Source organism: Acinonyx jubatus, chromosome A1 (assembly GCF_027475565.1).
Source record: "Acinonyx jubatus isolate Ajub_Pintada_27869175 chromosome A1, VMU_Ajub_asm_v1.0, whole genome shotgun sequence".
NCBI lineage: Eukaryota > Metazoa > Chordata > Mammalia > Carnivora > Felidae > Acinonyx > Acinonyx jubatus.
Window position 1 is genome coordinate 206,088,976 of NC_069380.1, and position 26,531 is coordinate 206,115,506.

General features: G+C 44.0%; 1 long non-coding RNA gene across 6 annotated transcripts in view; it reads right to left on the bottom strand.

The window, feature by feature from the left end:
* LOC113604176 (uncharacterized) overlaps positions 1 to 19,164 on the bottom strand; it is a 244,736-nt gene extending 225,572 nt beyond the window's left edge. For 5 of the 6 annotated variants that reach the window (XR_003426042.2, XR_008289780.1, XR_008289770.1 and 2 more), the window contains exons 1-6: positions 19,019 to 19,164; positions 18,036 to 18,243; positions 17,597 to 17,669; positions 16,496 to 16,704; positions 15,691 to 16,146; positions 1,115 to 1,205 (exon numbers count right to left, since the gene is read on the bottom strand). This is a non-coding gene — a long non-coding RNA (uncharacterized LOC113604176). The remainder of the gene's footprint in view (positions 1 to 1,114; positions 1,206 to 15,690; positions 16,147 to 16,495; positions 16,705 to 17,596; positions 17,670 to 18,035; positions 18,244 to 19,018) is intronic. The other variant, XR_003426047.2, reaches the window with a different exon arrangement.
* Positions 19,165 to 26,531: the final 7,367 nt, after the last annotated feature.

The window sequence follows — 26,531 nt, forward strand, 5'->3', positions numbered from 1 at the left end:
CACAGAGGCAACAGCCTTGCATAGACTTTTCCACTGGCTTCCACATTGAGGAAGTCTAATCTCTATAATAAATCCCTTATTCCATGTCACCCAGAGTAGCTCTGCTTTCCTCACCAAAGGCTAACTGATCCAACCAGCTATTGCCATTGTCTCAGCAAATGCAAACAAAGATACTTCTGTTTGGCTCACCATGTGGTTCCTCTGAACAGAACATCGATACTTCCTCCAAGCTTCTGCTTTCTTGACTGAACTTTTATCACCACCAAACCATCATCACCACCATTATGGTCACCATCACCTCCACCACCCCCAAATGACCGTCGCTGCTACCACCATCACCATCACCACCACTCTTTGTTAGCAGAAAAAGAAGGCATGGATTCAGACAAGACCCCCAGAGCCGCGCTGGGGTGGGAGTGGGGATGCCAACCACCTGGGTGGCAGCACTGACCCAAAACCTGCCCGGGGTTCAGAGACAAAGTGGCCTTGCTTCTGTAGACCTCAAGTTCAGAGCCCCAGAGGAAAGCTTGCCCACTGAGTGAAGGTCAGAGATCAGGACGACAGAAATCCCGTTTGGCCTTCCAAGGACAGGCCAATGAGTTAAAAGAGGTGAGGGTCAGAAATGACCAGGGGAGGGGCGCCTGGGTGGCTCAGTCGGTTAAGCGTCCGACTTCGGCTCAGGTCGTGATCTCATGGTCCGTGAGTTCGAGCCCCGCATCGGGCTCTGTGCTGACAGCTCAGAGCCTGGAGCCTGCTTTGGATTCTGTGTCTCCCTCTCTCTCTGACCCTCCCCTGCTCATGCTCTGTCTCTCTCTGTCTCAAAATAAATATAAACATTAAAAAATTAAAAAAAAAAAAAAGAAATGACCAGGGGAAGCACCCACAATGACCACTCTTCATGCTTAAGCCAGAGTGGCTCTTAGCCCTCACTGCACATTAGAAGCATCTGGAGAGTTTTAAATGTATTAATCCCCAAGCTCCACACTCAAAACCTCTATTATCTCTTTAACGCTCCCCAGTTCATCCTGAAGTGTGAAAAGGATTGAGAAGCAATGCATTAAACCAGAACAACACTAAGTTCATGACTTCCTTCCATGTGTGTCCCGGGAGTTACCTCACACTCCGGGATGACTTAGTTGGGCTCTTGAATTAGGTTACTCTGGATGCTAGATGGTGGTAAAGCAGAGGAGAGAAAAGGATCCTCCCTAGAATGGAGAAAAAGATGAGCCTAAGTTTCAATGGAAAATTTACCTGCTTCTTATTCTGAGGTGGAAGAACTAGAGAATTAATCTATAAACTGAAGCAGTAAGAAAAGGAACATAATCCGGAGAAGACCCCTGCAGCTAGAGTAAGGTGCTTATCCTTGTAATTGTCCTTGTCCTCAGCCTCAAGGTGAACTTGACTTATTTTCTACCATGTCCAAGGCTTAAGGTAACAAGAGAATTTATAAGCAACAATAGCAATTGTTAACTTTTGCCAAACACTTACCATGTGCCCGGCACCATGCGAAGTTGTTTACGTGGAATAACTCTTTTAATGCTTAAAGCAAGTCTATGTGGTGGGTGTTAACATTTTCCCTATCATACAGGTGAACAGAAACTGAGGTACAGAGAGGCCGAAGAAGTTGCCCAAGTTCACACAGTTGTCAGAGCTGCGATGGTATCCCAGGAATATTCCTCCCGAGTTCATACTCGTAACACCACACTATACAGCATCTCAGTCCCCACGTGCCCTGGGGTAGGTAATATTCTCCCCACTTTACAGGTGGGGAGACTGAGGTTGAGTAACTTTCTCATGCTGCCACATTTCCCCACTAGCACAGCCTGGACTTGGAACCTCCAAGTAGAATATACCAGAGGGGCTTAGGACAGTTAGGCCCAGAGGCGGGAAGATATCTCTAAATGCCCATCTCTTCCCAACACCACTCCATCCTGCACACTCAGAAGCTACACATGCAATCATCTTTCAAAAGAACTGCATTCAAAAAAATCCACCCACGACCCAAACCAGCACTGGCATGCACGTCGAGTCTGAAAATGGCACGTAAATAGAAGGAAAGGGTGAATCCAGACGCGCTCTAGGTTGGGCAAAACATCTCAAATTATTTGTTTCTAACATTTTGCAATTGGCAAGACCCAAACCACATTTTTCCAAGCATTCTCTTCTCCACCCCAACCCCACCCCCACTGCCCCGCTTTACATTGTAAGCCCATGTGTATTTCCCCAAAAATGTAATCCATATGTGTCTGATCCGTTTACACTTAACTCATCAACTTGTAGTTTGCTGGGAGTTCTTTGCTGCCCATGAAGCCTTCTGAGACTGTCTGTGAGGCCTTCAAAAGGCTCCTTCAGGCTCTTTTCTTAGAAATAGGAAGCTACATTTAGCTAAGGGCAAGTAGAACTGAAAATGTCAATAGGAAGGAAGAGGTTCTAGGACCAAAAAGTTTATTCTTATTCTCCACAAGGCAGAAAAGCAAGGAGAGGCCCCCGAGGTAGTACATCAAGGTCCTAGAAACTTGCTCTGGTTGGAACACCAAGGCCAGGGTTGGGTCCAATTTTGTTTTCAGCCACATTCACAGTCCCTCTGCTGCCACGGCCCCTACAGTGGCTCTGCAATGTAATGGAGAGCCAGAAGCACGTCCCTGACCTGGGTCACCGGTGATCCTGATGGTATCAACTACTTTGGTGGAACTAAACCCCATATACTGGGTTTCTACCTTGGCAGCCAAAGATCTTGCAAGTTCTGTTTTTCTATCTGCCTTAAACACACACACACACACACACACACACACACACACATATAGACAACCAACCAAACACTTCTCAAAACAAACCATTACATCTGATATGCTTTAACTCATCCATGTTTTTTGGCTTTAGCAAAAGGTTCTAGTTTGGGGTTTGTTTTTTTTTTAATTGCTTAAGTTCAGCTAACTTGTGTCCTTCGGGAAAACTGATCTATGTAAATGTGATTTAACTAAAGGGGTTTGAGCCATTCACATGTGTTTTACATTTTCTAATCATCCTGAGCTCTGTACATAGTGAGCAGACTGAAAAATGATGGTGGTCTCATTTCAACATCAATTTTTAGCCAATCTATCTCCCAAGAATGCCGAAAGACGGCTGGAGAGAATCTCACTTCCTATTTCCAGACAATCAGAAGCCGATATTTATGGAAACCCTGGAAGTGTGTGAAGTTGATTGGACGGGTAGAAGACTCATCAGAAGACAGCAATTCTTTACAATGTCTACATTCTTAAAATTGGCCAAAACTTCAGCAAAGATTCACTTGAACTATTCTATTTCCCTGATTAAATTCAACAAACATTTAAGAAATGCCTACTGTATTAGTTTTCTATTGTTGCATAACAAATTACCACAACTTTAGTGGCTGAAAACAACATACATTTACTATCTCATAGTTTCCATGGGTCAGGAGTCTGTGCATGGCTAAACTGGGTCTCTGCTCGGGCTCTCATAAGGTTGCAATTAAGGTGTCAGTCAGGCTACATTCCCATCCGGAGGCTTGACTAAGGAACCATCTACTTCCAAGTTCATTTGACTTGTTGGCAGAATTCACTTCCTTGTGGCTACATAGCACAGCTCCCCATATTCTTGAGAGTTGTCGGTCATGAACTGCTCTCAACTCACAGAGGCCACTTCAGGTCCTGGTTGTGTGGGTCCTTGCTCTTAAAACATGGATGTTGACTTCTTTGAATCCAGAAGGGGAATCTTTTCCTTTGGGAAAGTCTAGGCTGGTTTAAAGGTCTTTCACCTGATTAAGACAGGCCCACCAGGATAACCTCCATTTAGGTTAACTCTAAATCGACTGATTTGGAAACTTCAGTATATCTGCAAAATCCCTTTCCTTAATCATATAATGTAACCTAGTCAGGGGAGCAACACCCTTCATATTCACAGGTCCCATTCACATTCAAGGAGGTGTGTATACCAGGAGGTGGGAAGCTTGGGGGCCTTGGGAATCTTAGAAGACCCTTGTACATATACCTGTACAAGGGCATGGTGATATATAAGTTATGAATCCTACCTTCATGAAACTCATACCCTATTCAGGGCAGTGGATATGCAACAAATAATTACTTCATGAGATATTTTCTGTAATAGAGGGATGTTCTGTGTTCAGAAAAGCACAAAAATGGTCACAGAGAAACTGGGATTTGTGAGATAAATAGGAGTTCAGCAGGCAGGCAAGTATGGGAAAGGGGCATTTACATGGGGTTGGCTTGAAACAATATGGTGTGATTAACAGTTATAAGGAATTGGATTTTGCTAACAGCTAAAGCAAATGTGCCGAGCATTTTTATTTGCTTTATTTTGACTTATCTTCTTAAAATAAAAAGAAAGGAAATGAATTGCTTTAAAGCCTGGCTGATGGACCACACGTATGCGTGTGTGAGATTTGCTGCATGACTCACCTATTTACAGCCACCATGAAAATAAAACCAAGGGGGGAATGTGTAACCAATTAACACTCCAACTGCTATGGGCTGAATGTTTGTGTACCCTCAAAATTCATATATTGACGCCCTAGTCTTGAGCATGATGGTATTTGGAGGTGGGTTCTTTGAGAAGTAATTAAGTCATGAGGGTAAAGCCCTCGTGGTGGGATAATAAAATCCTTTCTCAATAAGAAACATGTGGGGCACTGGGTGGCTCAGTCGGTTAAGCATCTGACTCTTGACTTTGGTTTGGGTCATGACCTCACGATTCGTGGGTCTGAGCCTCAAGCCTGGGATTCTCTCTCTCCCTCTCTCTCTGCCCCTCCCCCGTTCACACACGCTCCGGCATGCTCACTCTCGCTCTCACTCTCTCTCTCTCTCTCAAAAATAAATAAGCAAACGTTTAAAATTTGAAAAAAATAAAAAGAAAAATGAGCGAAATGATCTCTCCACCATGTGAGGATACAGTGGGAAGGCAGCCATCTGTAAACCAGGAAGAGGGCTCTTGCTAGGACCCAACCATGCTGGCACTGTGATCTGACTCGCAGTCTCCAGAACTGTGAGAATCGAATGTGTGTTGTTGAAGCCACCCAGCCTGGGGTATCTTGTTACGGCAGCCTGAACTGACGAAGGTACCAGCCCTATGAGAAAATATGCTTCTGGGTCCCCTTTGGAACGGGTAGAACTTTTACAGTCAGAAGCTTCCCTTGAATTGGTGTTTCATTCCAGAAAGGTGGATAAGCCCACCCCTACAAACTTAACAACAGGAAAAGCCAAGGAATTTCTGTAACCCACAGCGCAAAGGACAGCAACTGAGGCTGGCCATGAAGTCAGGCCAATCCCAGCACCTGAGGACCTGTACCCCACATCCTGGTACTTTCACAACTTGAAACAGGATTCACTTCTGAAGCCTGAAGCCTCTGACTCCTCCACCACATTATATAAACGCAGGCCAGAAAGAAAATGCCTGTAAAAAACACAGGAGTTTCTATGTCAACTCCAAAATACCTCCTGAGCCACTAGGAAGATGACAATACTACAGAGGAAACGCAACCATCATGCAGGTGGTTTGATCCACGTGTTTCATTTCCATTGTCAAGTGCAACCGCGGGATACTATTTCCTGGTTACTCAGCACCACTCAGGTTGGTCAGCCTCTCTGTGGCCCTCTGAAAAGCCCTATGGTAGGGACACCTGGGTGGCTCAGTCACTTAAGCGTCTGACTTCAGCTCAGGTCTGATCTCATGGTTCATGAGTTCGAGCCCCGTGTTGGGCTCTGTGCTGACAGCTCAGAGCCTGGAGCCTGCTTCGGATCCTGTGTCTCCCTCTCTCTGCCCCTCCCCCGCTCACACTGTGTGTGTGTGTGTGTGTGTGTGTGTGTGTGCGCGCGCGCGTGTGTGTGTGTGTGTCTCTCTCAAAAATAAATGTTAAAAAAAATGTGAAAAGCCCTATGGCAGAGGGAGCTACTGAGATACATTAGGAGATGTGCACTCCAGTTTCAATTCAACGTGTTCTTCCATATACCCAGGATTGGTGGAGGACAAATTTTCCACTCACAGGGATAAATGGGTTTTCCAGACAACTGAAAATCTTGCTAGCCACAGGATGCTTGCACATTATTGTTTCAATATTGGAAATTCTCCTAAGATACTGGCATATATTAAGAGCACGGGCCCTGGAGCCAGGATGCCTGGGTTTGAATCCCAGCTCCACCACATGCTCACTGTCTGACACTGGGCAAGGGGACTAACTTCTCTGCATCTCCGGGGACGGTCCCTAGTTCATAAATAGTGGTGAGGGTTAAATAAGTTAACTACACAAAGACATTCACATACCTGGCACATAATAAACATCTCAATAAGTTGTTACTATAAGACAGAATGTACAATATAAAAGATAAGTGAGGCTCTTTCTCAGGGTCATTTTCATAAACACTAAGCAAAATACTATATATATATATATATATATATATATATATATATATATATATATAGGTACATATTATATATATGTCCGCTCTTGCTAAATATATGTAAATACATACCCATATATAAATATATGCACAAATATATAAAAACATGCCTTTGTGACCCACTGAAACATATTAGGAAGATGACATTTACCCTAAATGACCTCAGAAGGTGGTTTTTAATGCCTTGTGTTTGTCTTTTTAAAACATTCTTGCCTTCTCTCATTGGTCTCACTGCTAGCCACAGTCATGTCTGGCTGTCTGTCTTCCTCCTCTGAGTTCTATTCTTCCGTGACTGGGAAACCAGATTACAAAGTTTGCTACAACCGTGAGTAGAAAAAGAGCACAGAGATTTGAACGGCAGTCCTACAGGCTCCTTTATGAACCAAATGTATGGGCTTGAAACTGGGCATTGTGTCATGTATTTTAACTGATCAGAGGATAGCCTCCTGCTTACTTTCTTTCAGGATCTTGAACATATCCTGAATCTGTGGTTTTCAGCCACTCCCAGAGGGCCTTCATGCTCTGTGAGCGCATCTCAGGGGCCTCCTTGGTGGGGGGAGGAAACAGGCAAAGAGATGTTTACCCAGTAAGTCTCCGAGCCCTCCACTCCCACTTCAACCAGACAAGTTCTGATATATGTTTTATGTAATGGAGCTCTGCATACAGGACCATTTGAAAAGAAGGTTCCGCTGCTAAATCCATAAATAAAGTGACAGCTACTGTTCTACAGCCATGTTTGCCAGATAAATGACAGCGGGACATACACTCTTTTCTGTATGTTTGAAATATCTCAAATGTAAAAAAAAGAGGGAGAGCCACAAGTCAAACCATCCCTAGGAATTAAGCATAACAAGAATTCATACATGATATATGAGACTAGACAGCTACAGAAAGCATTTCCAAATAAGCCACCATAAGTATGATTTGTAAAAAAAAAAAATTTAATGAGATTAGGCTAACCTCATGTCTCACCAGAGACTCACCAAGTTAAATGTAAATAAATATAAAACAAGTTACAATTTTGAGAAATCTAAAATGGTAATGATAGATATATATCGATGTGAGTGAGTTGCATGGTTGGGAAAAGCAGAATGGGTCACAATGATTTGTCAGTGTTTCTCCAGAACTCACCAAAAGAGATTCCAAAGGCTGACGCCATGTTTCTATTCAGAAAATTCCTTAAAAGTGAAGATGGACACATTAGCATGATGTAATTGACCTTTCAGCAACATCAAACTCCCTCTTGTTCAAACTCTATCCTTGCTAACTGTATCATTTAGGGCTGTTTTGGCTGCAAAAAACATAAAACACAAAAGAGACTTTTTTAAAAGCTTAACCAAGATCAAAATGTATTTCTCTCTCACAGTCTAGAGGTAGTTAGCCCTGGGCTGGCACAACACTCTATGATTTCAGGGATCGAGGCTTCTTCTACCTATTGCTCTGCCCCAGGTGGCTTCCATTTTTAAGACCCCTTCTGATCCAAAATGGCTGCTAGAGCTCCAGACATTATGACTGTGTGCCAGACAGCAGGGAGGAGGAAGAAGAGAAGGGAATTGCCCTTCCTTTAAGAAGACTTTTTAAAGTTTCACATCCCCCTCCTGTTTACATCATATTGGTCACAACTTAGTAGTAAAACCACACTTAGCTGCACAGCAGGCTGGGAAATGTAGTCTTTATCCCAGACAATTCTGTGTCAAATTAGGCATTCCATTTCTATGAAAAAAAGGGAGAACAGGTACTGGAAGACAATAAAAGTCTCTACCGTGCCAACTCACCTCCTGATTTCTATTTTGACTTCCTAAGTGGACTATTCAACTGAAATAGAGTGGTATCCCCATTATTCACTCTTCCCCCAATTATACTTTCAAAATTAATCTTCAATTCAATGTAATGCCACAAACATTTGTTAAATACCTACTATGACTTACACAATGGAATACTATTCAGCAATAAAAAGGAACAAATTATTAATATATGGAACAACATCAATGAATCTCAAAATGATTATGCTGATTGAAAACAGCCAGACAACAAAGAATAAAAATGTTATATTCCACTTATATAAAATTCTAGAAAATACTAACTAATCTACAATGGCGGAAAGCAGAACCTTGGTTGTCTGGGAACAGTGGGAGGAAGGGAAGAAGAATTGCAAAGGAAACTTTGGGAGCAATGGATATGTTCAGCATTTTGATTGTGGTGATATTTTCATGGGTGTATACATGTATCAAAACTCATCAAATGGAAAACTTTAAAAATGTGCAGTTGATTCTACATCACTTATACTTCAATAAAGCTATAAAACACTTAAAAAAAAAGAATCTATTACATGCCTGACACTATGCTACGCACTGAGGATACAAAAAAAGCTATGATTTCTGTCCCCAAGTACTCACAGTACAGTACATTGTTTTGATGAATAAAATAGGCTTATGGGTGAAGATGGGGTGAGTGGCTCCCCCAACACCTGATTTAGTCTTCAATAAATGGACAAAAGCAAGGCACTCAGTCTACAACTGAGTATAAGATCCTGTCCCATGTGTCCAATCAACCCCCAGAGCTCAGCCTGAAGCCCATGAGTTTTAACCACTTTATATTAAGGAGCTATGTACATGTACATGCCATCCTTTCAATCTATTTCTATATACGGCTCTGGATACATATAAGGAATAATATTAGTACTTTAAAAGCCCCAAAGTCAATTGTGTCTTTTCTACTTTTAGAAATGAAATCCAAAGGCATGCTTTCTTCGCTTTTCACATCTGTGTTGCAGAGCCAGCAAGGATCACATGACAAAGACAAGTAGTTGGCACAAAGGAATCTTTAGAAGGAATAGTCTAGCAAGACAGATATTTGGAAACTGTTTCCAATGACCACGACTTCTCATGTCTTGACATCTCTTGGTGATGCTGTTGTAGTGTGGGTAACATTGCAAGAGTGCAGCGTTAAGGTCTGGAACTGTCAGATGTTGGCTCACGGGCAAATATTATCGATCAAATTCCTTATTTTCTTCTCAATTTTGCACCCCCTAGTTCCTAGGGCTTTTGAAGGTCATTAGGACCTTCCCTTAGAACTGAAAACTATTGCTCCTACCTTTTCTACTTTGAGAAAAAAAAACTCATAAAAGAACAGTGGTTGCCAGGGTTTGGGAGGGGGAATGATAGATGAATAGGACAGGTGAAATAGAGTGGTATCCCCATTATTCACTCTTCACACAGAGTACAGAGGATTTTTATGCCAATGAAGATACTCCGTATGATACCATAATGATGGTTACATGTCATTATACACTTGTCCAAATCTATAAATTTTATACTACCAAGAACAAGCCATAAACTATAGACTCTGGGTGATGATGTTGTGGCAATGTAGCTACATTAGTTGCAACAAATACACCACTCTGGTGTGAGTGTTGGTAATGGGGAAGGCTACACATGTGTTGGGGTAGGGGGTATATGCAAAATCTCTGTACCTCCGTATCAATTTTTTTTGTGAACCTAAAACTGGTCTAAAAATATAAAGTCCAAATAAAAAAATCAACATGCAAAATGGTAATCAACCTCATTAGAGTTGTATAAATTCTAATAAAAAATAAATAAAAGAGAGATTTCTTCCTAACATATTAACTTTTTAATTACAATAATCAAGATACTTCTATACAGTAGGTAGGGGTGTATATTGGCATGTTACTCTGGACAGTAATTTGGCAAGATATACAATGAGCCTTGTGTAAAGTTCCTGACAAGGTATGCATAAAACATTTCCAGAAGATGATACAGTAAAGTGTTAACTGGTCTTTTAAAAAGTTATCAGTTGCTGAGTAGATAGCTTCTTCATTAAAAAAATAACAAGATTAGATCAATTCACGAGCCATGCCAAATAAAGAAAATTTTCTTCCCATCGTCCATGAGGCCTTTACTGGTGGGGCAGCCCTGAGCAGGGTATGCCCTACAGAGTCACATCAAATCCTGCCCACAACCCAAAACACCTCCCCCTTCTATCCCTAACCACCCCTAACACTACTGTACCAGTGACCTCTTTAGATTAAGATGCTGAAGCTGAATTGTCCTCTGGGAAAAGAAAGCAAAAATCCAACTGGCCCACACTGCCCAGAAGTCGGGAAGGACAGTGTAAGGCAACCCCATGGGGTTGGTTTGCATGATCACCATGGACCTGGTGGGAAAGCAGCAAAGGACAAGGTGAGATGACCGAGGTGATGACAATGAACTTTGGTTATGGGAAATTTTCTTGAAGGCCAGTACTTCATATTGTAAAAAAACTAATCTGGAGTGAAGCGATGAATTATTCCATACAAAATCACCAAATCTTAATTCTTTTCAAATGTTGATGTGTTCTCAAAGATCCACAATTCAAAGCACTCCTTTCATTTTTATTCAATCTCCTAATAAAAGCAGACTCCTTGTCCTCATTAAGTTCAATTTATTGGCACTTGAAATGTATTGACTTACTAGTATATGATTGCCCTAATTTCACTGGAAATTCCAAAGCCAAGGAACTCTGCTGATGAAAATAATCCCTCCCTAACACTTCCTTTCTCACCGGGCACTTCTGTGCATTGAAAACACATTTTCAGTGCTAACTAGGAAGGGCTTTCTTAGTTCATATCACATTAATCTTGCAGCCTTAACATCTTCACTGAAAGTCTGTTTCTTCTACAAGTCCTTTCCCTAAATCACTTTGAGAATGGCCTGAGATACTTCATCAATGAGAAGGCAGATGTGGAAGGAAGGAGAGAGAAATCAGTGACAATCTTCAACGTTTGTTCTCTAATGACAGGCAGCTCCTGAATAGAACGTTTGAATCAACTACTCCCTTCTGAAGCTGATGGGAATTTAATTCTGCCTGAAACAGAAGTCCCTCATCACGATGTGGTTTGCCTGAGCAGATATTTAGGGGCAGGGGGAGGAAGGTTTGGGACAAGGAGATGTCAAATATGGCCATCAAAACCTAACATTGTAAAGCCTACCTGTAAGACACTCATAGCTGCAAGTTGGTGTCAGTTCCAATTCCTAGCATGTCACAGAGGCTTTTACCACATCACCCTCCCAAGTACACCTACAGCTTGCTTTATGCCCTTGGACAAGCCACTGCTCACCTCTGAGTGTCCATTCTCATCCATATCAAGACAAGCCTGGACAAGGGGGCAGTCCATTGTAATCTATTCTGTTCTTGAATCCAGTACATGGAATTATCTTCATCCTCCCCTCGTGGCCATGCTTTGTCTTGGTGCCTTAATTCTTCGTGGCATCACTCTTCTTAAGACTCCTCAAGGAAGCATAGTCTGATTTTTTAAAATACCACATCCAAAAGGCAGAGAGAGAACTTCTTCAGGTGCATGTTAAGGATGGTTCATGGAGAACAGTTGGTGAAAGTCTACTATCTGCTGAACGGATCTTCTAAACACCATCCACGCAGAGTGGCCCAGAGCTGGGGATCAATTTTGCCCCTCAGGGCACATCTGGCAACCTTTGGAGACATTTTTGCCATAAGTTGGGTGGGGAGGGGGATATTTTTATCATCAAGTAGGTAGAAGCCAGAGATGAAGCTAAACACCATGCAGTGCACAAGACAGCCACCAACAACAAAGAATTATCCAGCCCAAAGTGTCAACAATACCAAGGTTGAGAACCCCTGGCGTGGTCCACAGAATCAGTACTATTTGGTACAGCAAGTTCCCCAGAGTTGATCGTATGCATCTTTTTCCAGCTCCTCATTCGTAAGATAACTTTAGCAGCTTGAAATTGACCATTGGGGGAGTACTTACACCACAAACATCAGCACACTCCACAAAGCAAGGCAATTCTATTTCTGAAAGCCAGCTGTTAGGATAACTTTTTTTTTAATTTATTCTTTTTTTTTAGTAATCTCTACACCCAACATGGGGCTCAAACTCACGACCCCGCGATCGAGTCGTATGCTCTTCTGACTGAGCCAGTCAGGCGCCCCAGTCTGAGATCCAGCTGTTAAACAGCTGCCAACACACTGCTACTCAGAACCAACACATGATATACCTGATTCAAAACTCAAAGGTGGGGTGCCTAGGTCACTCAGTCAGTCAGTGACTCTTGATTTCAGGTCAGGTCATGATCCTAGGGTCATGAGATCAAGCCGTGCATTGGGCTCTGCACTGAGCATGGAGCCTGCTTGGGATTCTCTCTCACTCTCGCTCTCTCTCTCTCTCTCTCTACCCCTCTCATCCTCCCTCCTACCCCCACCCACATTCACATGTGTGTGCATGCTCTCAAAAGAAAACAAAACAAAACAAAACTCAAAAGCACTTTCAGCAAGAAGGCTGCATTGTGGGAAACTGGAGATGATTTTACATATGGGCAAAGAGTCTGACCTCATAGCACCACCATGCCAAGAACAAACAACAAAGAAGAAAGGAACAGTACAAGGAACACTGTGAGCAGGTATTGGAAGTCTCTCATGTCTTGTTGTTTTGTTTGCTTATTCATATACACCCTGCCTTCTTTGGGGAAGCATTTGAGGGGACCATTTAGGGAATAAACAATATGCTTGTTTATTAAAATCCTCAGAAGAGGGGCGCCTAGGTGGCTCAGTCAGTTAAGCATCCGACTTCAGTTCAGGTCATGATCTCGCAATTTGTGGGTTGGAGACCCGCATCTGGCCCTGTGTTGACAGCTCGGAGTCTGGAGCCTGCTTCAGATGCTGTGTCTCCCACTCTCTCTGCCCCTCACCCACTCATGCTCTGTCTCTCTCACTCTCAAAAATGAATAAATGTTAAAAAACATTTTTTAATCCTCAGAAGAAATGTATGATGGAACGATAATAATTCAATACCCTTCATTCTGAAAACTTGGACGTACAAAAATAAAGATCAACACACAACAGGTGCAAAGCCTGAGAAGCAAGCAAGTCGGTTTTTCCAAACTCAGCAAACTGAGAGATGTATTTTCCTGGCGGGTCCTGGAAGTCAGTAAAGCTGGACTCCACTAGATCCCCCCACGAGGGACTCTGGGGCCAACCACTGCGGTTCATAAAGGGCTTCACCCAGACGGTGGACGCCCTACAAAAACTCAAGCCACATTGGAAGGAAACCCTTTCCTGAGTTTGCTCTTTATTGCTGTCTTGATATTTGCCTCTGGTTGCTATGACAAAATCTGGCATTGGAATTTTTCTGGGAACAAATAGGAAATAGTTGTGGGAGGAGATTCAAGACCCAACGCACATTTAGGTTTGGTTATAAACATTCATGGTAAAATACGGCAATGACTCATTAAACCCCCCAAAAAGGAAACCCCAAAATATTTTTAAGCCCCATTCAGCATGACTTTGTTCCAGAGGTGACCAGCTAGAAGCTCTTTGTTCTAGACAAGGTCACCAGCTAAATGAACTAATAGGGGAGACTACTGACCAGTTGAGGTATTGGTCACCCTATGCCAAGTCACCCTCTGCTTTCAGTGTGTTTGGTTTCTGGAGCTGAAAGTGCTAACCCCACACAGTAGAAATTTTCCATTTGCTAGAGTTTAATTATTTTGTCCAGCCTCACAGAAGAGAAAACCAGGGCTGCAGCCATTTAAACTCTGGCAGCGAGGGTCTGGGAAATCTTACGAGAGCATTCAGGCCCAGGACTTGCCTTGGATCCAGATGGGCTGGGGGTCTCTTTGTCTTTGTATATGTTTATCTAAGGCTTCTGTATCTAAAATTTTTTTTCTGAATCTCCACTTTTGACCTAAGCCCAATTAATCTCTCGGTTAACATCCACTAACTTGTCTTCTAGAGCCAGCCTTATACGTGAGAAGAGGCACCTGCCACCATACAGAGTGCTCTGAGGAGAGTGTGGAAGCCCACTTCACCCCATGTGGGCTGGTAGGCACGACCAGGCGTCCATAGCATGGAAGGCTGCCATCAAACACAAAGGATGTGGGGAGATGTACTGAAGAAATACCCTACTGATCCTTCAAATGGCCATCTGGCTCCAACCTATCTTTCCCATCCTATCCCCATATGCTCCCGAATGAACATACACCACTCCAGATAGGGTCCTATCCCACCACCTCTTCCATCTGCCACAAATGCCTCAGAAATAATGATGAAAACACAGTTCCACATACGGCGATTTTTATCTCTCAGAATTTCTCTAAAGGGAAGACAGATCTATTTGGATGAAATAGTGAAGCAAGCTAGTTGGAGAGGACAGGCAAGATCTCTAGGGTTGTTCCAATAGCAAACAGTGGTCATTGGACTACTATTCATAAAATAAGGAAGGAGGGAAAAGCCGAGAGGTGACAGGAGGCTGGGCCTGTGTGGGAGGGACTAAAGGGTATTAACTGTGAGACTATCTAGTGCTTGCCTCTACCTGGCACTGTTCCGACCTCTCTATACGTATCACTCACTTAACGCTACCAACAACCGTAACAAGTAATTAGTAATATTATTCCTATTTCACAGATGGGGAAACAAAGGCCCAGAGTGGTTCAGTAAGTTGCCCAAGGTCACTGGGCTAGGGAACGGCGGAGCGAGTGAGCAACAGTCTGCAGCCTGGCTCCAGAATCTGTGCTTTGAACCCTCTATGCAACTGCCCCGGTGCGCAAGCCTCCGGTCACAGTTAAGGAAGGACAACAAAGCAGGAAGCTACAAGGATTTCACCAAATATAAGAAACCCTACTATTTTATGTATTGCCATGACAATGTGCCAATTATACTATGACACACCATCACAGTAAGGCAGATTCTGATTCAGATATCAAATGTTCAAATGTGAAAAAGGTGCATCTTAGATATAAAATACAGTACTGAAGGGGGATTATACACGTTTGCTGCAGAGTATGCAGTGACATCTCCTCCATCTCTCCTTGAAATCCCCAGTGAAGCCCACCTTTCTCATTAATGCTCTTGTGGATACAGATTCTTGGGGGGAGGCAGCGGCAGGGAAAACCCGTAAAGATGCCATGTGTGTAGGTGTGTGTGCACTCACGGGCATGACGCGCAGGTGCTCCCACGCCTGCAGGCGTCGGGGAACACATGCAGGGCAAAGGCGAGTTCAAAAGCATCCTGCATTTAGCGACACAAAGAAAATATAGCTTCATTATTTTCTATAATTGATCTAATCTTTTTCCCCCGAGCCCTTCACCTTACTATGTAGGGAGGGAAATTAAAACAGCAGCCAGTCCAATCATTTAAACAGTCTCCTAGATATTTCAATCTTGCAGTTTTCCTCCCCCACTTTCCCTTTTCTCTCCAAGGTGGCCCCTGGGGGAAGAGTTTACTTTACCTGGTGCTGGCATGGAAGGGGACGGAGGTCCTCGACCCACATGATTCATACGCGCAGGTCCCTGTGCCATCCTCCGGGTCCTCCCTGGAAGGCCTGCATGCTGAAGTCGGTGGCTGGTAGGGTCTGCTATGGGCCGTCCTTGCAGGGCCCTGCTGCCTGAGCTCCACTCCGTCCTCACAGAAGCCATACACCTCGTGAGGTCCAGCTACGTTTCCCATGTGATCTCCAGCCTGGGAGTCCCCACGGTGGCAACGCCTTGGTAAGTCCGTCAGTTGGGGCTCCTCACGGCACTCACATCACTCTTGTTCAATGAGCCTCGGTGTGACTGCGGAATCCTTCCCGTCGCCGCTCAATGTGTCAGCATATTAAATAAGCTCTCACCATCCTGGATCTACTGGTGATTCCCTAAGAGGCACACCTGTTGGCCATTACCTGCACCCAGGAGAGAGTAATCGCCTGAAGGGGGAACACAAACGTTAGACAGACATGTAATCAGTACTGGCTGAACTAATAAAGATCTTTATCACCTACTGAACATGTGAGCATGGGTCCTAGTCCTAATTCTAGTAAACATTAAACCATCTATCTTCCCTGAGGGAGAGAGGGGAATGCATGCCGCACGCACATGTGCTGGTCAGCTCAGGTCTGCTTCTGACCTCACCCCCCCAAGGATAACCTGACCCAGTGGAAGCAAGCGTGGCATATGTGGGTATGTCCGGAGTTTGCCCAGAACTTTGGGCTGCCATGGCTGAGAGGCTGAAGATCTGATACTGAAATCTCATCCATTTCATCTGGATGAACCCACCGAGATGTCAAGACGGAGCTCCAGGCAGCACGCGGTCCCCTCTGTAGACTAGAGCTGCCGGACGTGGAGAAGCCTGTCCGGGCCAGACAGCAGCCCCCGGCTCTTTCTCCACAGTCCGGCTCTTCCTCTTCCCAGAATATCTATCATCCGTCACCTCAACTGACTCTTTCCTCTGTCCAATGAGTGGAGTGTTTGAATTCCACATTTTCCTTTGAAAAAAAAAGAAAAAAACCTTCAGAAGGCCAAATCAAAAAAAAAAAAAAAAAAAAGAGTGTGAAAGTGAGTTCTAAAAAAGAGGACACAGGGGAGTAGTATTGCCCCCGTCTCTCAGGAAAGAGGGCTCCCTGGACCCTACACCTCCAGCTCTCCACTGGCTGTGCCCCTTTTCTGCCCAAGGGGTCCCAAGCCCACTTCCAGAGCCTTCCTACACCCGTTCTCTCAAGAGCAGGCCACATCTCCAGTGCACACACCACTAAGCCCAAGAACCAAGAAGTGGCCAAAGGGTGGCTCTTTGCCACCATCCATCAAGGATGGAGCTTGGACGTGCAGGCTGGGATGTCTACACATGTGTGCATGCCGCACCTCTCGTGAGGGGCTGCCAGGGAAGGGAGGGAGGCCACAGGCAGTGGGTACAGAGTCCACAAGCCCTGAGCCACCGCACTCCTGCATGGCACTCCCGGAGCCTCCAAATTCTTGATTCAAATCTGCCCTCTGTGCAGGTATATTTGTCAACGCAAAAGGATGGAACATAATTTTATTTGTTTGTCAGCTTGATTTATAACTTTTAAATATTTAGACATGGTATGTGAGCCTCCGTTTTTACACCTGCCAAAGCCCCACAAAAGTTAGGGGAGGACCCGGAGAAGGAAGGGATGGGCAACTCTCTACATCAAAAAAGACCAAAATTGTTTCCCTGCTGTGTGGTGCTTAGAATAATAGCACATGACAAATACTCAAATATTTGCTGAAAGAGAAAAGGAGGAAGGAAAGAAGGAGGAGGCAGGGAGAGGGAAAGGAAGGGCTTGGGTTAAAACTTTCACACGTTTGGAGTTTGTTTTACGGAGTCAGGCTGGAAATCAACTCCTGTCTCTACCATCCCACCTGCATGTCCTTGGGTAGGTTATTCGACATCTCCAGTCCTCATTTCCTCTTCTGGAAAAAGGGGAAGCCATGCCTATCACAAAGTGCAAACAAATAAATATTAACTACTTACATTATTCTCACCATCAACGTTTATTATATCCTCCATCCCCTTAAACCCATTTAATTTATAAGTCATGTTCTGAGGACCAATTTGTTTCAAAGAATCTCAGGAAGGCTACTTCTACTGATTGATGTGCCCCAGATGGATAGAGAGCTATTTCATGATCCCCATTTCAGCCCCACCAACATCCTCAAATGCCCCTCAACCACCAGAGCAGACGTTGCTGGTGCCCCATCCATATCCCTGGGCACATATGCTCTCACTACTCGGCAGCCTGACTTCCAGCTGCCAGCCCCAGAATTACTTTGCATAAAGGCATCCTCTTCCAGGCCCTACTTGGCCACTCGAATGGCAGCACAGAAGTGCCGTAGAATTAACGTCCAAGATGCAGCCTTCAACCAACATCGGATGGGAACTTAAATGTCCCAGCTCTGTCACTCCTGCGGAAGATAACTCCAGGGTGCACAGTCTATACTGAATCCCAGCAGGGTCACAAGATAGTTGCTCTTGGTGGTAACTTGCTGGATAATAATTCCTTTGGTTGCTACACAAAAACATATGAGTACGCCCACGCCAGTTACTATGCCCAGTGAATGTGCCTTCTAATCGCCCAGCGCTCATGCCTTCGCACTTGTTAAACATTTTGAAAACCACACTTCGCATTTAACCAATAAGCTGCCCCCACACGTGCTTCTTGAAAAACATCAACATTCTATAAAACGAGATCCAGCAGCAATTTCACCTAAGAAACTAATAAATATTTACTCTTTCCTCCTTCCTACAATGTGGCATTAAAATTCAACAGTTAAGTGGAAGAGAACAGACAATAAAAGATCATTCAATGCTTCCACCCACATACAAAAGCCAGCAAACGCCACGGATTTTGTTGTTAGTTTTGGAAATTTCCCCATATGTCTAAGTGAGGACCATGACCCCACACAGTCTATCAAATAGGGCATCCGCTCAAATGTACTTTTGTACTTGGCAGTGACCTCAGGGCTTGACAAATATGTTGTCTCTGTGTTTTTATTTATTGTCCCAATCCTTTGGATGGCAACACATTCTGAGGTTAAAACAAATGTATTAAGATCCCAATATGAATGGCACATAACAAAAAAAATGACCTAGATCTAGATGGGTGAATGCCAATCCAAACAGTGGCTAAACTAGGCAGCTGTTTGCAGTTAGGTCCAATTAACACGTTTTAAACACGGCAGTGCTGGGAACCTCTTTGAAGTGTGTGGCTGGGAAAGGTTTTTCTTGAAAGGGGTTTCCTGGTGGGAACCAGTCAAAACCCACAGATGAACAACTCAACTTACCCTTTTGACTTACGTGCCTTGTAGAGTTCACAGTGTTAGAGTTCATTTTCCCCAGGTATGTGTATAAATACTTCAAACATGTAATGAAACGTCTGGGAAGGTGTCTTTCCTGAAAGAACATTTTCAAGCCAGGAAGAGGAAAGCAAGGGCAGGGCTCCTGCATTCTAATTTGCAGTCTGTCGAACCGCCAGTCTCTACTGGAAACATAAACTGCAAAATGTTTATGTAATAAGCATATGAGGGCATTGTCTGCCTTGAAATAAAAACTCCATGAGGGCAAGAACTTTGTCTCGTTCATCACCGTATCCGTAGCGCCTAGACTGACGCACAGCAGGCTTACGACAGGCACTAGTTGAATGAGTGGATGGGTGGATGCATACCAAGCGAACAAACAAATGCATGGATGAAGTAATAAAGTGAATTAATTCTACATACGTTTGGAAAACCATAAGCTAAAGTCCCTAACCCACATGTGTGTGACACAAAGGCACCACACACACACTCAGAGAAAGGGAGAGGACTGTCTTAATTCTCCTAATTATTTTGCTGGTGCTGCCTATTTGGGAATAATTTGGGACTTAAACCTCAGCTTCATTTTTCATATCTGACAAAAAAACTGAAGAATGGCGCCTGGTTTATTTATTAAGGAAGCACTCAGTAAGTTTTCGAGGACTAGTGAGTGACAAAACTAAATGGCGTTTGGTTCCGTAGTCCCGGACCAGAAGAGGCCCCGACATCGCAGTGCTCCATTCCTTGTGTGGTTCCTGAGCCTTGTTCACTGACCTTCCCGCATGACCTTCTCATCCGCAGACACGAGGACCAGCCACACAAGAGAGCTTTGGAAGAAGAGGTAGGGAGACGTCTTCTCTCCCTCCAGTCCTGTATCTGAGACAGAAGGGTCTGTGGCTTTGTTACAAGTGAGGCAGACAGGAGATGCTCTGTAATCAGTGGGAAATCTGCCAGGAGAACAGGTTCTAAAGCTGGGCTGCCCATTAAAAATGCAGATTCCTGGGGCACCTGGGAGGCTCAGCCGAGGCCACCGACTTCAGCTCAGTTCATGATCTCGTGTTTGGTGAGTTCGAGCCCCACATCTGTGCTGACAGCTCAGAGCCCGGAGCCTGCTTTGGATTCTGTCTCCCCCTCTCTCTGCCCCTCCCCTGCTCACACTCTGTCTCCCTCTCTCTCTCAAAATAAATAAACATTTCAAAAAAATTTTTTTGTAATGCAGGTACCCGGCTCACAGCCCGCAAGGCTCCGACTCAGTGGGTCTGGGATATAACTCAGGAATCTGCATAGAAACTACAACTCTGGTCATTGTCATGCAGATGATAAATTATTAAGGACACGGGTTAGAAGGAAAGTATTCTGGAAGGAGAAAAAGTTTCATCCCTGAGCGCCTCCAGAAAAGTAATTGGTCTGGTTGGGTGATGCCATCCTGGGACATCTCTTCAAGGACATTCTGAAACATCCTCTAAAAAGATCACAACTTGCTTTAATTTAAAAGAGAAAGGTGTAACACATATCCTTTCTTTCCTGTGGTGGTAGATCTCTCACACACGCGCACATACACATATCATCAACCAAAGTGTTTTCGCTCCTGAAAAATCTACAAACTAAAGAAAACACCCTTGAGCGCAATCTGAGAAACCATCCACTTCTTCTAAAACTCCTTTTCCCTTCAAGGAAATTCAGAGGTTCTCTATATCATAGAAACAAACAAACAAACAAAATAAAATTAGAAAATAGAAGTTGGAAATACTGATGCTCAAGAAAAGCAAGGAGGAGGAGTGCAGGTGCCAGCATCTAGAAGCAGAAAAGAGTCAAATTCACCCACAGGACAACCTCGCAGGACAGAAGGGAGGGCCGGAACAGAGCTGGACTCCAGGACAGCACTGGAGTGACAAGTTCCCGCAGCTTGATAATTTAGAGACTTAGAATGTATCTTTCCACATAACAACTAATTTCAAAGTCAATGGTGTACTCCTTGAAGACAGCCTGGAAACCTGGAAACTTCGAGACAAACGGCCTGTTAGCTTAGAGGAGCTCAGTGGTTTAAATCCTCCATTTATCATGCCTGCATGAAAGGATTCCTCTGTAAACAGAGGAGCAAGACCACACTGCCTTGTATCAAGATCTGCTCAGCATTATTTTCCACTGGGCATGTGGTTTCTTCACGATTTCACACACACACTATGCACACAGCAGAAACCTTTTTTTTGACAGGCTCCTGGGTTTAGCCTTTTTGTCCTACCTTGGGAAGCTTAAAGCCACAGACTCTGCATCTACGGGACCAACGGGTCAGACCTCCATCTCTCCCCAAGCCCACCATCAATATCTCTCCCCTTCCCACCCTGCCACCATCAGCGTCTTTGTTCTTGGACCCCTCGGCATAAACAAAGGTACTTGCTTTTTGCTTCCTTAACATAAATATGGTTTTAAAAAATTAAGTGGTAATTGTATTAAGCATCTTATGACAATTATATAACACGAGACTCAAATCATTTCTGTTGACTCCCAACCATTAGGCTCATGGCAAAGGCCTTGTGACTGTATGCTGGATACGGGTGACTTGTCACAAATGTCGGGAGGGAAGAGAAGATACCACATTCAGAACAGGCTAGTTTATGCTGTGGCAGCAAACACTACTCAAATCTCAAAGGCCAAGAAAAGGCCTCTTTCTCATTCCAGCACATCTTCGTCACATGTAGCCACACACGTGGGAGAGGAGAGCACAATCTCGCACCAGCAATTACATGCTTGGTCTGGTGGGGACACACATCACGTCCGTTCACACCTTCCTGCCCAGAATAGGTCATGTGGCCCAACCCTAGTCACCCAAATAACAAGGGGGCCAGGAAGTAAAATCCTCCCCCGTGCATGGAAGTCAAAGAGTCAGAAAGATCTGGATAATAGCACTGATGACCACCAAGAGAGGAGAAAGTAAGGGAGAAGAATCCAGCAACTGACTGCTAATAAGGAAGACACACTGAAAAATCTCACCTATCGTCACTGACTGCACCCTGGTCCTGATTCAGCAGCAGCTCCTGCTGCCTATAAAATCCTGCCAGTTTTGTAATTTCAAAACAATAACAAAGATTTTTATCTAATTATGTAAGTTTTTTTATGTTTTCATCGGCCGTGCATGAAATAGGCATTCTCAAACATTACTTTTGGTAGCAAAATTAATCAGGTCTTTCTGGAATATTGCTGGTTATGTGTAGAAAGAATAAAAGTTTCATTACCTTTGGCCCTGTAATTCTACATCTAGAAATGAATCCTAAGGAAAGAAGCAGAAATGCAGATAAAGATACATGTAAGAGGATACTTTCTTAATACCATTACTATTAATGTTCCAAACTGGAAGTAGCATAAATGCCCAATAAAAGAAGATTGGTCAAATAAATTCTGCTGCATCTATACGCTAGAATAGTCTATGGCTATTAGATGAAATGGCTCAGCAGGCTGGTGTGTCAATACAATGGACTATCACATTGACTTTAAGAATAACAATTATAGGGGGCACCTGGGTGGTTCAGTCGGTTAAGCGTCTGACTTCGGCTCAGGTCATGATCTCACGGTTCCTGGGTTCGAGCCCTGCATCAGGCTCTGTGCTGACAGGTCAGAGCCTGGAGCCTGCTTCAGATCTGTGTCTCCCTCTCTCTCTGTCCCTCTCCTGCCTGTGCTTGCTCTCTCTCTCAAAAGTAAATAAACGTTAAAAAAAAAAAAAAAGAACAATTATAGGGGCACCTGAATGGCTCAGTCAGTTCAACGTCTGACTCTTGGTTTCAGCTCAGGTCATGATCTCATGGTTCATGAGTTTGAGCCCTGAGTCAGGCCCTGCACACTGACAGCATGGAGCCTGCTTGGGATTCTCTCTCTCCCTTTCTCTCTGCCCCTCCCTACTTGTGCTCACCCTCCCTCTCTCTCTCTCTGTCTCTCAAAATAAATAAACTTAAAAAAAAAGAATCACAATTATGAGCATGATCTATAAATATGAAAATAACTACATGAAGTAATGATAACAGGACAAAACAGAACTCAATAATATACACATTAAAATTATATATGAAATAAATAAAGTCTATATTAAATTTAGAAGGGACTGGCGCATATAACATGATGTTTCAGGAGTTTGAGTTTTTCTGGTGATTTCAAATTTGTTCAATGCTTGTTTAGTTGATGAAGGAGAAAAACAAGCAGGGCAAGGAGAAAAGGGAGAGTGAGAAGGAAATAAAAAAGGAGAGAAAGAAGGACGAAAGGGAGACGGAAGAAACAGACAGTGGAAGTAGAAGGGGCGCAGAGGGAGAGAGGATTGAGAAGGCTGGCTGCAGTCAGCATCCTGTGCTCGATCCTTGGCAAAGTCCTGAGGCGGTTCCTTCTCTGCGAGCTACACAAGCAGTGTGACGTTAGTCCATCTAAAGTATGCTTGCTATTCACTAAATACACGGAAAATGTAAAAAAATAGACCCTTGATGCCTCTACATCACACTCACAGACAGTTGTCACATAGGAGAAGGAGCTTTGGCATCGAAGCAGTGTGGCCACCTCGAAGGTCCACCAACTACCCAGTGAGCTGGCTGGGTGTTTCTGGGGTAAATGGTGCTTGATCTGGCCAATTCCCAGTTGGTGGTGTTGATGAGCAAGGCTGAGTGGCAAGTCTGGGTCTGGGCTTGGTCTAATTCCTTGTGCCCCATCCTTAAAGACAAAACAGAGGACCTAGAAGTTAGTATTAGAAGTTCTCAAACAAGCAAGCAATGTTTTGCAACTCAGTAGGCTACAAACCATGAGATACCATCACACATCCAGCAGAATGGGCACGATTTAAGACTGACATTGTTGGGGCACCTGGGTGGCTCAGTTGTTGAGCGTCTGACTCTTGATTTTGGCTCACGTCATGATCCCAGGGGCATGGGATCAAGCCCCGCGTGGGCCCCGCACTGAGCGTGGAATCTGCTGGAGATTCTCTGTATCCCTCCACCCCTCACCCCTGCTTGCACTCTCTCTCTCTCTCTCTTCCTCTCTGTCTCTAAAATGTTAAAAAAAAAAAAAAAAAAAGACTGACAGTGTCAAGTATTGGTAATGGGATGATGAACGGGAACGCTCAAACACTGCTGGTAGAAAATGGTACAGCTATTCTTGAAGACGGCTTGGCTGCTTTTAGTGTAATTCCACTCCTACATTTGTACTTGAAAGAAATACATGTGGGGGCACCTGGGTGTCTCTGTTGGTTGAGCGTCGGACTTCTGCTCAGGTCATGATCTCACGGTTCGTGAGCTCAAGCCCCGCATTGGGCTCTGTGCTGACAGCTCAGAGCCTGGATCCTGCTTCAGATTCTGTGCCAACCTCTCTCTGCCCCTCCCCCACTCGTGCGTGCGCGTGCGTGCGCGCTCTCTCTCTCTCTCTCAAAAACTAAACAAACATTAAAAAAAATTTAAAAAGGGGCACCTGGGTGGCTCAGTCGGTTAAGCTGCCGACTTCAGCTCAGGTCATGATCTCGCAGTCCGTGAGTTCGAGCCCCGCGTCCGGCTCTGTGCTGACAGCTCAGAGCCTGGAGCCTGTTTCAGATTCTGTGTCTCGCTCTCTCTCTGACCCTCCCCCGTTCATGCTCTGTCTCTCTCTGTCTCAAAAATAAATGTTTAAAAAAAATATTAAAAAAAAAAAGAAATACATGCGTATACCCACAGAAAGACCTGCACAAGAATGTTCACGGTGACATCATTCATAATAACTCACATTTGTTCCATCCATCTCCTTTCTCTGGGATGATGGACTGCCCAAGGCAACGGTTTTCTCATGGTAGAGCCTCTCGGCACAAAAAAGCAGAGAACACTTGTCATGCCTGTTGAAGTCTCACCTAGATCTAACATAGGGCCACTTCTGTCCTTTTTCTTTGGCCACAGCAAGACCTGTGGCGAAGCATTCACGGAGCATTTACCGCAGATCTGACTCTTCTCGTGCATCTTCATCTTTCCAACAATGCAATGAGGTGGGCACAAGTATTATCCCCCTTTATAGCTGAAGAAACCAAGACTTGGGAAATTAAACAATTTTTCCAAGTTACAAGACTAGTAAATGGCAAGGATTTGAGTGCAGAGAACCAGACCTAGAAGCTCCTCACCCTGAACCATTAGCAGATCCCAGATGCGGCTTGTTCTCGACTTGCCCAACCATCACTAAAGCCTGCGGAGTGAGCTGGGGCATACATTTTTAAGTGGCTTGAAAAAAAATCACTTAACCTGTCTCGCTTTCAATTCCTCCTCACGTAAAATGAGAATTATATTGGATCTCTAAGCTCATTCCAGGTATAAATTTAACGCCAAGATTCTGTGAGCCCGGTGGAACATTTACAACAGCTGTGAACGGATAATTTGCTAATCACTAAAAGCGGGCCTGCAAACTACCAGATTTCAGCATGAGCAACTGTATTGTGGGAGGACACAGTGAGATGGTGAAATCTCCTTATGTAGAATGGATACCAATTTAATTCCCATTTTTTTAAATATTGAATTTTGGGTTGTGGGTGATCCTAAAAGCACTAGAAAAAAGTAATTCATTGTAAAATTAGATCAATTCCTCTGTTAATGCAGGATTTTGTCTCAGTTTCCATGGAAGTATAGTTAGGCTTCTGGCAGTGGGTCTTATCCCCTACACCTTCTCCATGAGAGAAAAAAGCAGAGTGGGGTCGATACCCAGGAGGGGGGCCTCTGGGTGTTCATTCAACAAATCCCATTCCAATAAGAGCAAGAATAAGTGCTAAAATTGCCTCACATCTATTGTTTCTTAAAATAACCTAACATTTTCTGAGGATTTTTTTAAACATACTTCTCCGGTCTCCCTAAATGGACTTACAGACTCAGAAAACAGAGAGAGCTTCCTCTTGTTTGCATCTCCATGATCACTTGGTACTGTACTGTCATAAAACAGGATGGATGGATGGATGGACGGACAGATGGACAGATGGACACATGGATGGATGGACAGGTGAACGCATACAGTATCTCTGTTAGGAATGCTCTTTCCATCCCACTCTACACCTTTCTCCTAATTAATTCCTAGTCACATGCTGGTTATCAGATCAAACATTGCTTCCTCAAAGAAGCCTTCCCTGATCGCCCAGTCAAGGGGGACAGGTTCCTTCATTTTCCTTTCACAGTGCAGTGTTCCCTTCTTCAGAGCACTGATGATCTGTGTGTAGTTATTCATTCATCATAGAATCAGGTGTTTCATGTTGATCTCCTCATCAAGGCTTTAAGTTCCATGAGGGCAGGAACAATGTGTATATATACACAAATACATACACACACACATATATGAACAAACAGATGAATGGAGAGGTGAATGTGTGCATAGCGGGCTATGAGCTTGGAACTGGATTATGAAGACATTTCTACTGTAATCCTAGAATTGCAGCATTTAGGAAAAGGAGAAATCAAGGTTAAACGCTACTCAGTTTTGAGGGACCTTTGGTTCAACTTCCCACATAATGTAGGAATCTGCATTGTAATGAGATTTG